The sequence below is a fragment of the Parasteatoda tepidariorum genome, chromosome 3 (assembly GCF_982258835.1).
Source record: "Parasteatoda tepidariorum strain Cologne lab strain chromosome 3, Ptep-v5.0, whole genome shotgun sequence".
Taxonomy (NCBI): Eukaryota; Metazoa; Arthropoda; class Arachnida; order Araneae; family Theridiidae; genus Parasteatoda; species Parasteatoda tepidariorum.
In genome coordinates this window covers 91,333,190-91,347,070 of record NC_141757.1, presented here as the reverse complement: position 1 = coordinate 91,347,070, position 13,881 = coordinate 91,333,190, and the positions used below count along the sequence as shown (strand labels likewise).

The window sequence follows — 13,881 nt, the reverse complement described above, 5'->3', positions numbered from 1 at the left end:
TATATATATATATATATATATATATATATATATATATTATATATATATATATATATATATATATATATATATATATATATATATATATATATATATATATATATATATATATATATATATATATATATATATATTATATATATATATATATATATATATATATATATATATATATATATATATATATATATATATATATATATATATATATATATATATGGAAATTACTTTCATTGTTAAAAATCCATAGCTTAATGTTTTGAACAATATTGTTGTAAAGCAAAAAACAAAAAAAGAGTATTTAATTGGAAGTTAGATATTAAGTACGACGTCGTATGCTTATGATGCTGAGATTAATTACTCTTTATGGGATCATAGTTAAAAAAATACAGAGAAAGCGTTTTGTAAGTTATGCAAAGAGTTTAATAATAAGTATTAAATGTGCACTGTTATTAGAGCTTAAAGCATCAAGCCAGTTTAATTGTTTGTGGCATTTTATTTTTGAATTGAAAGAAAGTACTTAGCAAAAAAAAAAAAAATCTTTCCGTCTGCAATTTTAAACAATCATTTTTTTAAATACTGAATTTTCCATGCTAAAAGATTCAACCTAGCAAAAAATGTTACTATAATATATTTACAAGCTGCAAAAACAGTTAAGTATATTGAGCATTTAATTCAGGTTTATATGTACCTCTTCCATTGACTCATTATTAAATATTAAATTTAGACTAACAAAATAAATTTAAGAAAAAATCAATATTCATTAAAATAATATCTTGTACATTTGATAAAATAATTGTTATTTTATTTATATCACTACTATGAACACACACGTTATAGTTATAGAGAAACATAAAATGTTTTGGACTATTACCATTTTGTACTACACTACTAACAGGATTATTAATGACTTAGATCATGAAGTCGATCTCCATACCCTCCCTCTGAACGTTCCAAAAATTGTCTTGAACTAAATCGAATGACCGTTAAATTGAAAAAAATAGGAAGAATTTGTTATTAGTTTCGATTTTGAAAATTGTTTCGACTTTTTCTAGAATTACAATTTGTGTTCATATTGTCATTAAATTCGATGATATTTAATTAAAACATAGATAGTTTGGAGTAACGTTGGCATTGCCTCTGATGCTTTGTATCATAAATTAAAATACTTGTATTTATTTGCTTAACTCAATTTATTTAACTTAAATATGTATTTTATTTATTTATTCTTCTTATTACAGCGCCATCTAGCGCTTAACAGATTGCTTTCTGCAAAAGAACGTAACGCGAAGATATTTCTACCACTCGGTAAATTTTTGCCATGAATTTCGGAACACCCAGAATATTTCTTACTTTTGTTTTCAAACTTAATTTTAATCATCATTTTCATAAATCCCATATATGGATTTTGTGTGAAAATTTTTATGCACAAAATGTTGTTGTTCATAAATTTAATAAAACGTTTAATGGACTATATTACAATTCCTGTAATTGCCTACCATATCTTACAAATTTTAAATACAATTTAAAAATATGTTATAATATTTATTGCTAGAGTAACTGATTATTTATATGGTACTCAATTGGGTTCTTGTATGTCAAGAAGATTATTGATATCCAGACATGTTATCCCTCTGATAATTTACGCATAATCACAAATAAAGGTGCAAGTGGAATTTTTCCCAGATAATTTTATGATATTATGTTATTCCCTATTTGTTGAGGAGACAATTGGCTTACAGTCGAAACATTGTGCATCATCCCGCATTCGTGGGTGCTTTCTTTATTGATTTTTGGAGTTGGGGAAATTAGTAAAAAAGGCATTGCATTTTATTATAGATGTTTTTTTATTCATCAAGCACTTTTAACTGTGAAATTTTAACTTGTCATGTAAAGTTCCATATTTACGAATCCCCTATTTCGTAAATGTGTATTTTTAAAATGAGTCAGATAAGAAAGAAATATTTATTTTATAGATAAAGTTTAAAAAAATGCTCCAAGTTTAAATTAAGATGCTTTGGAAAAGAATTTTTTTTACCAATTATTATTTTATGCAACCGATTTCAAGTTCGCGAAAAAAGTTATATTTTTTTAAAAATAATTATGCATTGATTTCACAGTACAAATGTTTAATATAGTTACATTTTACTTAAACTTCCAAGTCTACAAACTGTAAACAAAACGTCATAAGACATTTCACGTAATGAATTTTATAATAGTACATGAAAGGAAAAAAAAATTTATAATTTATATATATTACGTACTTGTTTAAAAGCTTTTCGCAATGTTCATTTAAGCCCTTATTCCTGGCAATACTGTTTATATATTTGATTTTCGATTGTTTATTATTATAGTTAGAGAGATTAAAGAAAAAAAAATGTGTATATAAGACAACGCACTTTAAGAACCAGTACACGCTTGGTATATGAGAATAAAAGGGCTAAGAATATTCTGGATCTCTTAAACTGTAGGCTTTGTCTAAAGCTTCTTTACTCTTTTTCTTTGAAGATAAATTTTGTTTTTTAGCCTATAAATCAATCCCTTATTGTTATTTATGTTTTTGTTTGAGAGAAGAGGATTTTTTCGTGTTGACTTTTGCTTTTTTGGCTAAAGTTTTATCTTCTATGTCTGACAAATCCCTCTTCATTTTTTCTTTTGTTTTAGCTACGATCCATCAAATAAGGTGACCTATAGGAGAAAACTTTACAGAGAATAGTTCTCTAAATGTATTAAAGTCTTGAGAAGTACGCAGTATTAAATCGGAAACGTCATTTTATATTAAACATTCGATTGATATATATATATATATATATATATATATATATATATATATAATAGGAGACTCATATTTCATATATTCATACAATTCCTAAGAAATGAACAATATCATAAGTTAGTTTAAGTTGCCGTAATTCATGACTAGGTAAATGTGAAAAAAATTCTGTATCGCTAAAAAATCTTCACTTTCGAACAATGCAGATTTAAGAAACACTTTCGTTAGTATTCACAAAGGCTGATAAGTCGATTGCAATCATAAAACTTTAATGCAAAAGGAGCAAGTTCCCTGTTACAATATTATCCCATATCTCTTCATTCCAACCATCAGAATTCCCTCTGTCACGTGATCCCACTCTTTTTGGCGATATTGGCGGGCAAAAAAGGGTGTCGGGTGTCTGTTTTGTACTTAAAAAGGCAAAGCAAGAAAGTAAAGAGCTTCAGGAGCGTAATAAGTGCAACGGTAAGATATTCACGACAAAGCTTTGCTAGATTGAAAAGTAAATTCGAATTCCAATAATTGGTATAAACTCTATAAAATAGTTTATATATTTTTCAAAACTTGAGAAAAGTTTAATTTTTAAATGGTTTTTAAAATCGATAAAAATGTGTCTCCTGATAAAACACATTATACTTTTATTTAGTTGCTTTCAGAAAAATGTTAAGTTAACAACACAGTATTGTAATTCTTGACTGATTTATCGATAGTGAAGTATGTTAAGAAACGTGTTTAAATAAATTTTACATCCAGCATCTTGAAAAAACATGGATTTTTTACCAGGTATTTGGAATATCTGTAAGCATTTACAAGAAATTATTTTAGGCATGCCTTGGAGTCGAAATATAATATGACAAATCAGTATAAATATAGCTGCACCATCTTAGCTAGCTTTAAAAAGACATCGCTCTTTTAAACTTTCCTACTATATTTTAACTTTAAATCTACGAAAACATGGTTACAAGCTTTAATATTTTATAATGCTTTAATACTTTATAATAAGCATAATGCTTTTATTTTCATTTTCTTATATATTATTGTAATCTTTATAGAAAAAAATTAGTCTATTTTAATTTAAATAAATTCAATTTAGATAGACTTATAATTGTTGACGCAAACTTTGCTCTATTTAACGAATAGTTTTGTAAGTAATCTTTTATAACGCCTCAACTCTTTGAGCAATTGCATTTTATTAAAAAAAAAAGAAATTTTTTTTTTACATATTTAAAATTTTTATTTTATTTTATAATCGTTGCTGAACAGCCGACTCAATTGTGGGTTTACAACTACTAATGTTCAACACCATAGCCTAGTATTTTTTAACCCAATCCTGAAGTAAAGAAAACTCCGAGATCAAGTATTGGGAGAAATTTACTTTCGTGGAGGACTTTTTGATGAAACTAACTTGCATTTATGTTACAAGGAGATGAAAACCACAAAAATCTCCCACTGTTCGCTTGACGGCTAGGGGACTCTGACTCCTGATCAGTCTACCACTGAGGATAATTTCCGTCAACACTGTGGTCCGTGCGAGCAGAGAACAGAATTTGAATCGACCAGCCATCACTGGGATTCGAACTCGGTTCAACTCATTGCATGACGAAAGCACTATTCAGCTCACTGCAGCAGTATTGAAGAATTTATTTTTTTCAAAAGCCTTATAAAGATATAGATATATATAGATATATGGTAAAACAAACCATTGTCAATAAATGGAGAAAAAAGAATTAACATTGTCACCAAAACTTCAGCAACTAAATTTATATATCTATATATACAGGTGATTATCAAAATAATGGAAAAACTTGTGAATAAAAGGGACATTTAAGAATTCGCTTCATAAGCATTAAAATATAATGTTAGCTACCAGTTTTTTTAATATAAAAAGTACATATATTAGGTGGTATGAGAGAGCTTTAGCGGAGTTACCTACGTTTTGATTTTTTGTCAGAAGCGTAAAATGTCAGACCTCACAGATTTTCAGAGAGGCCAAATTGTAGGAGCCCGAGTAGTTGGAGCAACACTGACCGAAACATCCCAGCTTTTAGGCGTTTCAAGAGGTACGGTGTCTAAATTCATTACAGCATACACACAGCTCGGAAAGACAAGTTTAACAAAGCAAAATAGTGAACGGAAGGAGAAGCTGAGTGAAAGAGACCGACGGGTATTGAAGCGGATTGTAATGTCTAAAAAGAAAACAACTGCAGCCACAGTGACCGCAGAGCTCAATCAGCATCTGGATTATCCAGTGTCAACAACTACAGTTAGGAGATACCTTCGTAAAGAGAACATTTACGGTACCATATTAATAAAGGATTCCTTCAAAATCTAAGATGTTTCCATTATTTTGATAACCATCTGCATATATATCTACATATATATATATATATATATATATATATATATATATATATATATATATATATATATATATATATATATATATATATATATATATATATATATATATATATATATATATATATATATATATATATATATATATATATATATATATATATATATATATATATATATATATATATATATATATATATATATATATATATATATATATATATATATATATTACTTCTTATTTTTCTCCAATGCCTCTCGATTGACATTCGTTATCCAGGTATTACTAGAGCAGATTTGTTGGCCACTCTTTCAGGGGCACCATATTAGGTGGGCTAATGTTGCTCCCCCAGTAAGGACAAATAGTACAGCGAATGAAAGAACATCCATGCATGTATATATATATGTATATAAAATCCGTTCTTTGCAGGCTAAAATAACATGCATGAAAGATAATAGTAAATGTGTGTGTTCTTGTAGATGGAATTGATTACTAATGCCATTTGCCGCCTATATATTAAATTATATTTTTATTTTTAAAATTCAGAATTATAGCTCTTGAAAAGTATGTAATGTACAATTAAAGATTCTTTTCAAAAAGTTAAAAAAATTATTTCAATTTATGATACGATGAGGAAATGAGGAACTTTATAATAAATATTATGACTGGGTTACATCATAAAATTCCTTCATTTGATTTACCTTTTTATCTCTTACTTATTTTTATGTAAAATCAATAGCATATTCTAACTTCACGCACTGTTTTGCTGAAGACAGGAAAAAGACATTGTAATACATTTTATTTGAAACATCAAACGACTGTACAAAATGACACATGTACTACAACTAACAATGGAACAAAAGATTTTTTATATAATCAATTTCAGCTCGAAAGCACAACAAAGAGTTTTTGCTATTGGTAGCTCTACGTATTCAAGTTGCTTATGCAGTCATTGATATACCGAAACGTGCCGCGTAAACCAATGTGCTGTTTATGTCCGTTCAACTTGAAATAATCAACATAAGAGATTCCTATGTCACTCCAACCATAAAAGAGGGCTTTTGTAGAATGCCTCGTTTAGCTATTTGCCATGGAGAAAATAGCACAGTTTCCATTTCCTTTTTTTTAGTTCTTATCTCTGTATTTGCTCATAGGCTAGAAAAATTTTCGGAACTCACTGAAGTAACGTGACATAAATATTAGACCAGATTTAAATTTACTTTTTGTTTAATTTTTAAAGATTATTATAAATAGGAGAATTTAAATCCGATATTTTTTTTTCCATTACAATAAAAATTTTATTGATCTAAAAATTTCATAATTCTTTCAAGAAACGTGAATTATATATACGATCACATTTTAGGAATTTTTTAAAGTATAATTTCCTTCCTTGTTTTCTCTACAATAGAATAAAAAGATTGAAAATTATATTTAGGATAATAAAAATTATGGAATCCCTGAAGTAACGTTGTCAAAACATTTTACCCGACTTAAAATCTCTTAGAGTTGGCGTTGTTATATAATAATATTGTAAAATTGACCCTGTTATTATTAATATTCCTTCTTTTACTAGTTTTAAACAGATTTTTCATTTACTTTACTGTAAGGATAGATAAATGCACTTAGAGTAAGAACAATTTCAGAAGCGAATAAACAAAAAAAAAATTTAATTAATTAATAAATAAATCGGGACAAATATTTAAACATATTTTTAAGGGATGAAAATTCTCATTACTAATAAGCTAGATTTTAATATATTTAATTAGTTGTTTGTATAAATATTTACTTTACAAGAGAAAATATAAAAAATTGTATTTAGGTTAAGAGAAATTAATGAATTCCCTTCACCTAGCTCAAATATTTTTCTTATAAGTATAATTTTAAAAAAGATTGAAATTCTTATAATTAATGATTTTTTTTCTTGATATTTTTTAATAAAATGTTCAATTTAAATTTCCACATCAAATAAAATATAAATATTTTTCCTTGGATTAAGAAAAAGCAAACGAAAAACCACTAGAGATACGCGATTTAAATTTTAACGGATTACACTTTTTCATTATAAATGATTAAACTCTTAGATGTCAAGAAACAAATATTATTTTTAATTTCAAATTAAAATTTTATGATTTTAGCTAAAGATTTTTCTCAGTGGTAGTTGAAAAACAGGGTAAACGCATTAGTATTTAATTAGTATGTATATTTATTAGTATTTAGTATTTATATTTTTATAAGTATTGGTACTTTAAATTAAAATATTTTTGAATCAAATTTTTAATTTAACAACTTAATTTTCGTATAATTTTGAATAAAACGGGCTTAAAAGAGCATAATATTTTATTCAGGAAAATTATATGAAATTAATTGTATCTGCTGTATATATGCTTTCAAATTTTGGGTAAATTGCAAACACTTATGTTTAATGATTGCTGACGTAAAGAATTAAATTACTATATCTAAACACATCACAAATATTCTTGTTCTGCCATGTGGTGTACAGATTGTGAAATAAAAATGAATTAGAGCTTAAATACACTGTTTTAACATTTTCAGTGCTCCAGGTCAGGACTTTTAAACACTTCAGGCCGGAAATATCTCGGGCAGAAAAATTAGAGGGCGGAACTTCCCAACATCTTTTTGGCGAGAGCTGGAAGGGTTTAATATTTACTATCCAATACGGGAAAATGATAAGAGGAAAAAAGAAATTGAGTGGTGCAACATAAAACCAACAAAAACTTGCAATTAATTGATTTTAAAGCTGGTAAGATGAAAAACAAATGTTAAATTGCTTGTTTTAAATATTTTTTAATCACCTGCTTACTATAATATTTATTGCATAATAAGAAAAAATTACATTAAATAAAGGAAATTGAACATTATAACATAACTGCGATGGCTCAGTGGTTAAGATGCTGAAGTATCTTTGAGATAAACTGGGGTTCAATCTCGGCTATGGCTTGAAGTCTAGCCAGGCCCCGATTGATCGGTAGCACCTTGCGTGTGAAGTAAAAGAGGCCTGTGCACAGTGAAGTACATGTTGCCACAATTATCCCGTTGGTCACGAAATTGTGAAATCGTCACCTACATGACCCTCTCCCAGGCCCACAGAGGACTGTTGCTTAAATAAATAATTCACTTATAGCGAACACGTGTGAAAGCAATATTTATTTTTATTCAAATTGACATTAAAAATTTAATATTATTCCAATTTAAATAATGTCGGATATGATTTGTTTTTTTAAATTTATGTCACTAAACACTTTTTAAGGCTCTTTTTTTGTTTTTTGTTTTGACATACAGAATTTGGGGAGCTTACTTATTAATAAGTTACTAATTAAAAATTGTAAATGAATTACTGCTTGCTTAAATTGTAATTTAAGAAAAAAAGCACATTATGACATGACGATTAAGTAAGTTTTATTGTTTGAATGCACAGATTTTTAAAGAAAAAAAATTAAATGGGCAAAAGGCCCCACCCCTGTACGTTTTGCTCACCAACCCCTATTGTGATCATAGCATTTATCCTTAATTTTTGCGAAGTATTATTTTTTTAATTCCTGCTTCCCAAAAAAATAATAAAAATAATGGTTAATGCGAGATTACGATGAGAAGTATTTTCATGAGAAGTATTTTTTGTATACATTTTATATTACATTAATATTTTTGAAATATTTATATTGTTTACATTTAAAGAAATTGTGTTAATTATAAAATTAATTATAAAAGTTTTATACAAGATCATTTTGTCAAGAGGTTTATCATACTAAAATAAACGATTACTTAGATTTAAAAAACGATTACTTAAAACAACTCTATTTGAATAAAACGAAGAAATATAGAATGTGACACAATGTGATATAATAAATGAGAAGTATTTTTACTTCTTAACAACACTAATCGTTATAGGCATTACTCCTGCGTTTAGCATGAATGTCAAAAGGCGTGATTGCACTCTTGAAAAATTATTTTAGGATATTAACCTGCTTTTAGATAATTCTTTTTATGAAAGTTTCCGTTTATTAAAAGTGCTAAAAGATATTATTGTTTCGACTTGCTCTAAGAAATACATTTTGGATACTTTTTATTATTCTCGAAGGGCATCATGAAGTGAGCAATAATTATATATATATATATATATATATATATATATATATATATATATATATATATATATATATATATATATATATATATATATATATATATATATATATATATATATATATATATATATATATATATATATATATATATATATATATATATATATATATATATATATATATATATATATATATATATATATATATATATATATATATATATATATATATATATATATATATATATATATATATATATATATATATATATATATATATATATATATATATATATATATATATATATATATATATATATATATATATATATATATATATATATATATATACCTAGCAGGAAAATAACTTGGGCTCTCATTGGGCCAATATTCATGAATCTTCTTATCTCAATAATTGTTTAAAGAGTCGTTATTTTGCTGATATTGGAACTATATGGAATTTACTAATTCATCCGATCAGCCGCTTTACTACCAATATCGGTCCTATATAGAATTGTCAGATTCCTGCGATATTTTATATCTAATATTTTGCCAAAACTGGTTCTATACTGATCAATGTAGGCTCTATATTGACCATTCTAGGACCCATATTAAGGCAAAATATTTGCTGGGGTGTATATATATATATATAAATATAAAGTTAAAAATGAAGATAAAACAAAAATAATAGAAAAATTATAGACATATGGAAAAGGGGGGGGGAAATAATAATTAAAAAAAAATAACAAACAACTGATTTAAGGGGGAAAAAAACAGGATGAAATTTTATAAAAAAAAACTGGAAAAAAATATATAATCTTCTCATCAGCCCACACGATTATATCCGCAAAAAAAGGCTATATATATATATATATATATATATATATATATATATATATATATATATATATATATATATATATATATATATATATACATATACTATATGTCGTTGCATTTCTGCAGTCTGTCATGTGGCTCCCGAGTGTTTTTACTACAAGTTAAACAGCTAATGAATCTTGAATTAACTGTCGAATTGGAATTTTTTTCTATTGTACACAATGAACAATATTTTTCACATTTTCGTCATTTTAAATGTTTCTTCATTTCTAGTAGATTTAGTGCAAAAACACAAAATGTACGGTTGAACTTCCAAAGTTTAACATCCGAAACAATTGCGTTGGCCCTTACGATTTTTCAATGAAGGAAAAAAGTTTTATGACGCTTGATTAATTCTATATGCAGATGCAGTACATTATTAGATATGTTTATGAATGTTGAATAACAGTGCCATTAAAAGTTTCTGCAACCTTTATGGTGTTAAGTCAAACCATGTTATCATGCATTTTAAATTCAGCTTTTGACTTATCACTCTTAAACCAACTCACCCCATTTTAATATCAATCTTGATTTCATCGATCTTAACTCATGTCCATCCACCATTTCATCATATTGCCCGTATTTAGATTTTATCAGCTCTACTTCACAACCCACTTGAATTTCTTTTAACACATGTATCTTTTAAACTCACTGGTTTTTATGGTGTGTTTTATGGTATCCCTATTCAAGCTTATTTACATGATATTTTCTGTTACTTTGTAAAAAATGAAAAAAAAAAAAAAAACATATTTTTGTATGTTATATTTTTACAAAGATCCTTTGACCTGATAATTTTAATTGTATAAAACGATTTATTTGATTATTAATTGTATATTAATTGTGAAGATTTACTAATTGTATAAGAAGATTTTGCTTACAATTTTACAATGCGCCTGTTGCCATTCTTTTTAATGTAATGATTGGTTCTAAATAAATGCCACGAGGGGGGGGGGGTGTGCTTCACCGAGTCTCTCGACCGGCGCATGTGATGGTGCTGAACTACCCTCCCCTTTTGAGGGAGTGGGCTGTCGCGGCGACGAGTCTGTAAATTCCCACGTATCCACATTTGGGGGGGGGGGGTCGGAGCAGTTAAAATTCCTTATCCTATACTATTGTTCCTCTTAATATGTGGATCTATGTAGTGCCTTATTATAGCTAGTGGAATTGCTGCACTATGCTTAAAGTTGAATTAAAGCACTATGGATTGCATTCTGATTCAAAGCGCAAAATATTTTTTTTTACAAAGTTTTATTGAACAGGTAATATAGTTTTATTATACGTTTTGTTCTAAATTGCATAATTTTAATTTAGTTCAGCGATTTAGTCATGTTGAATGAATTTTATATATTTCAAGTTGAAACCTGTTAATTCATTTTGAAATATTTCTAAATTTAAACACTTGGTTCCCTAATAAACTTTACGGAAACAAGTTCCATTGAATTTAGTTTTTTTTTAATCTAAGTTTTCTTTTAAATTACTTTTTACTGGAGAATATGCTTTGAATATGTTTTAAATGAAGTAATTTTCGGTATCTCAAATATGGCAAAGCCTATTAAATATCAACTTGTTATTTATTTGCATTAAATTAATTTCTGCGATAACATTATCCAGTTTAAATTGTTTGTCGATTACAAATTGGAATGTTTGGCAAATATGAAGTGAACTAATTATGCTCTTGAATTATTTTGATAAGATTTTGAAATTACTTGATAGAAATTTCAAATTTGTTTTAATTGAAAAACTTTCCGGTTTTAAATGAGATATACATCTGAAATGGAAAAGCACGCCATTTTTTTAATTCAAGGGATATCATTTCATAAGTTGTTTGTTAACGAGATTAAACATGTAGTATTTCGTTATTTGATCTTCATTAAAATAAATTTTCCTTTATCTTTCAGTCCGAGAAGTTAAGAATCTGACAAATTATAGATAAAATATGAACTTCTATGTCAAATTAAATAATTCTGAAACATTTTTAAGATGTGAATATGTCTGTTTTTAATTCATTAATTAGCTTTAATAGAAGTTTGGTTTAGGACACTAAATGCAAATTTATCATGCAATTTTTAATTTCAAATTCCTTTTACCATATTTTTAATGAGGCACTTTACAAGTTAAATATTAAAGTCAAAAATGTTATGAAAATTTTCTTTTAATTAACCTCCTTAAAACTACAAGAATTTAAAGATGAATATATTTCTGATTTTAATGAGAAGTGCACAGATTTATAGAAAACTTCTTTTCAATGAAATTAAAAGTTAGATTTATTATTAAAAATGCCGTCCAATTATGGAAAGAAAATTAAATTCTGAATGGTGATCTCAAAATTACGCTATCAAAATTATTGATTCGTCATATTTTAATAAATATTTAATTTCAGCTAAATAATCAGTTGCGATTGCAAAAAAAATTCTTTTATGACAATTTAAAAAAAAAACAAATATTTTCTATACCTATTTGGAGATTTTTTTAAATTTTATCTCTTAAAAATTAGTCCGTGTGTCCCATCAATCCGTCTCTTCATCTTTAGTTTTTTCTTCACTTTTAAAAACAAGGAAGTTTATTCGGAGGTTTGATTGTGTAGTAATTTTCACGTTAGTTTACTGTTTCTTTAAACTCTATCTTTATCGATATAATATACAATGAATTATGAGATGGAAGGAATTTAACACCTTCTATATGAGTCGGATTGCACACCGAAAATCTTTATATAACGAGCTTATTTTTTCATCAAAATAAAAACAACTTATTTTATTGTTTGATTGTGCAGTAATTTTTTTAAAACATGCAAAGTAATTCATTTTCTTCCGTTTCACTAAAATATTTAGCAGTGACCCTATAACGAATATTGTTTCTGTTGCATGTACTGTTTAAAATTTTTCGGAATGTTTTCCGTTGAGTATTGACTCTTAATTAAATATGCAAGACTAACAAATGTATATAAAAAAAATCACTTACAAGGCAAACTGCATCAGTGATCATAATGCAAGCGTTAGCTCTTCAAAAGCGAAGTCTTGAATTACTGAATCTAAGAAAAAAATATCTCATAATTTATTTCGAGAAATTTGAGTTTATTTCAGAATAGCAATAGAAGAGTGCAAAAATATATAAGGTCATGCGAAATGTCATCAATGTATTTTTCATCTAAATGCTACAAATCTATTTTTGATATATTTGAAAACCATCCAATTAAGATACTATTCGAGAAAAAAAAGGATAACTCTAAGCAACATTTTGTTTATTTTTTGTTTTCTGTTGCATGCGATTTCGTACCAGATCTTAAATACATTTGTATCGTTGATTTAAACTCTGCAATCAGATTCTCTCTCCAAGCTACAGTTTTTTTTTCTTTGAACTGATATTTTTAGTTAATTTTTTGTCGAAATGTTCAGAAACGTTATATTTAACACATGGCCGCTTAAATGTTTTGACTACCGTTCAAGGGAGTTAGGGCACTTCATCGAAATTAAAACTTCATAAGAAACAATTCTTGGAAATATCGTTATACACAGCTAGGGGTGTTTTGCTATGATTGGTAGGGGTGATTATGAAATAATTCATTGTGCGGTTCGGAAAATTTCATAAGAAAAATGCCCCTAGCAGCGTATGACAATGTTTCCAAGCAATTGTTAGACAGTTTTAATCCTGATTAATTACTCCAACTCCCCTAGAAGTCTTCCTCAGTGTTATCAATCCTGTTTTAGGTAAAAATATACTTGAGGGTGACCCTTGGCGAAATTGGTGACTTATGTTTGGCGCCATTCCTGT

General features: G+C 26.9%; 1 protein-coding gene across 1 annotated transcript in view; it reads left to right on the top strand.

Annotated features, from left to right (window-relative positions):
* The window catches only part of LOC107438344 (nephrin), an 87,122-nt gene that overhangs the window by 44,543 nt on the left and 28,698 nt on the right, over positions 1–13,881 (top strand). The window lies entirely within an intron of this gene.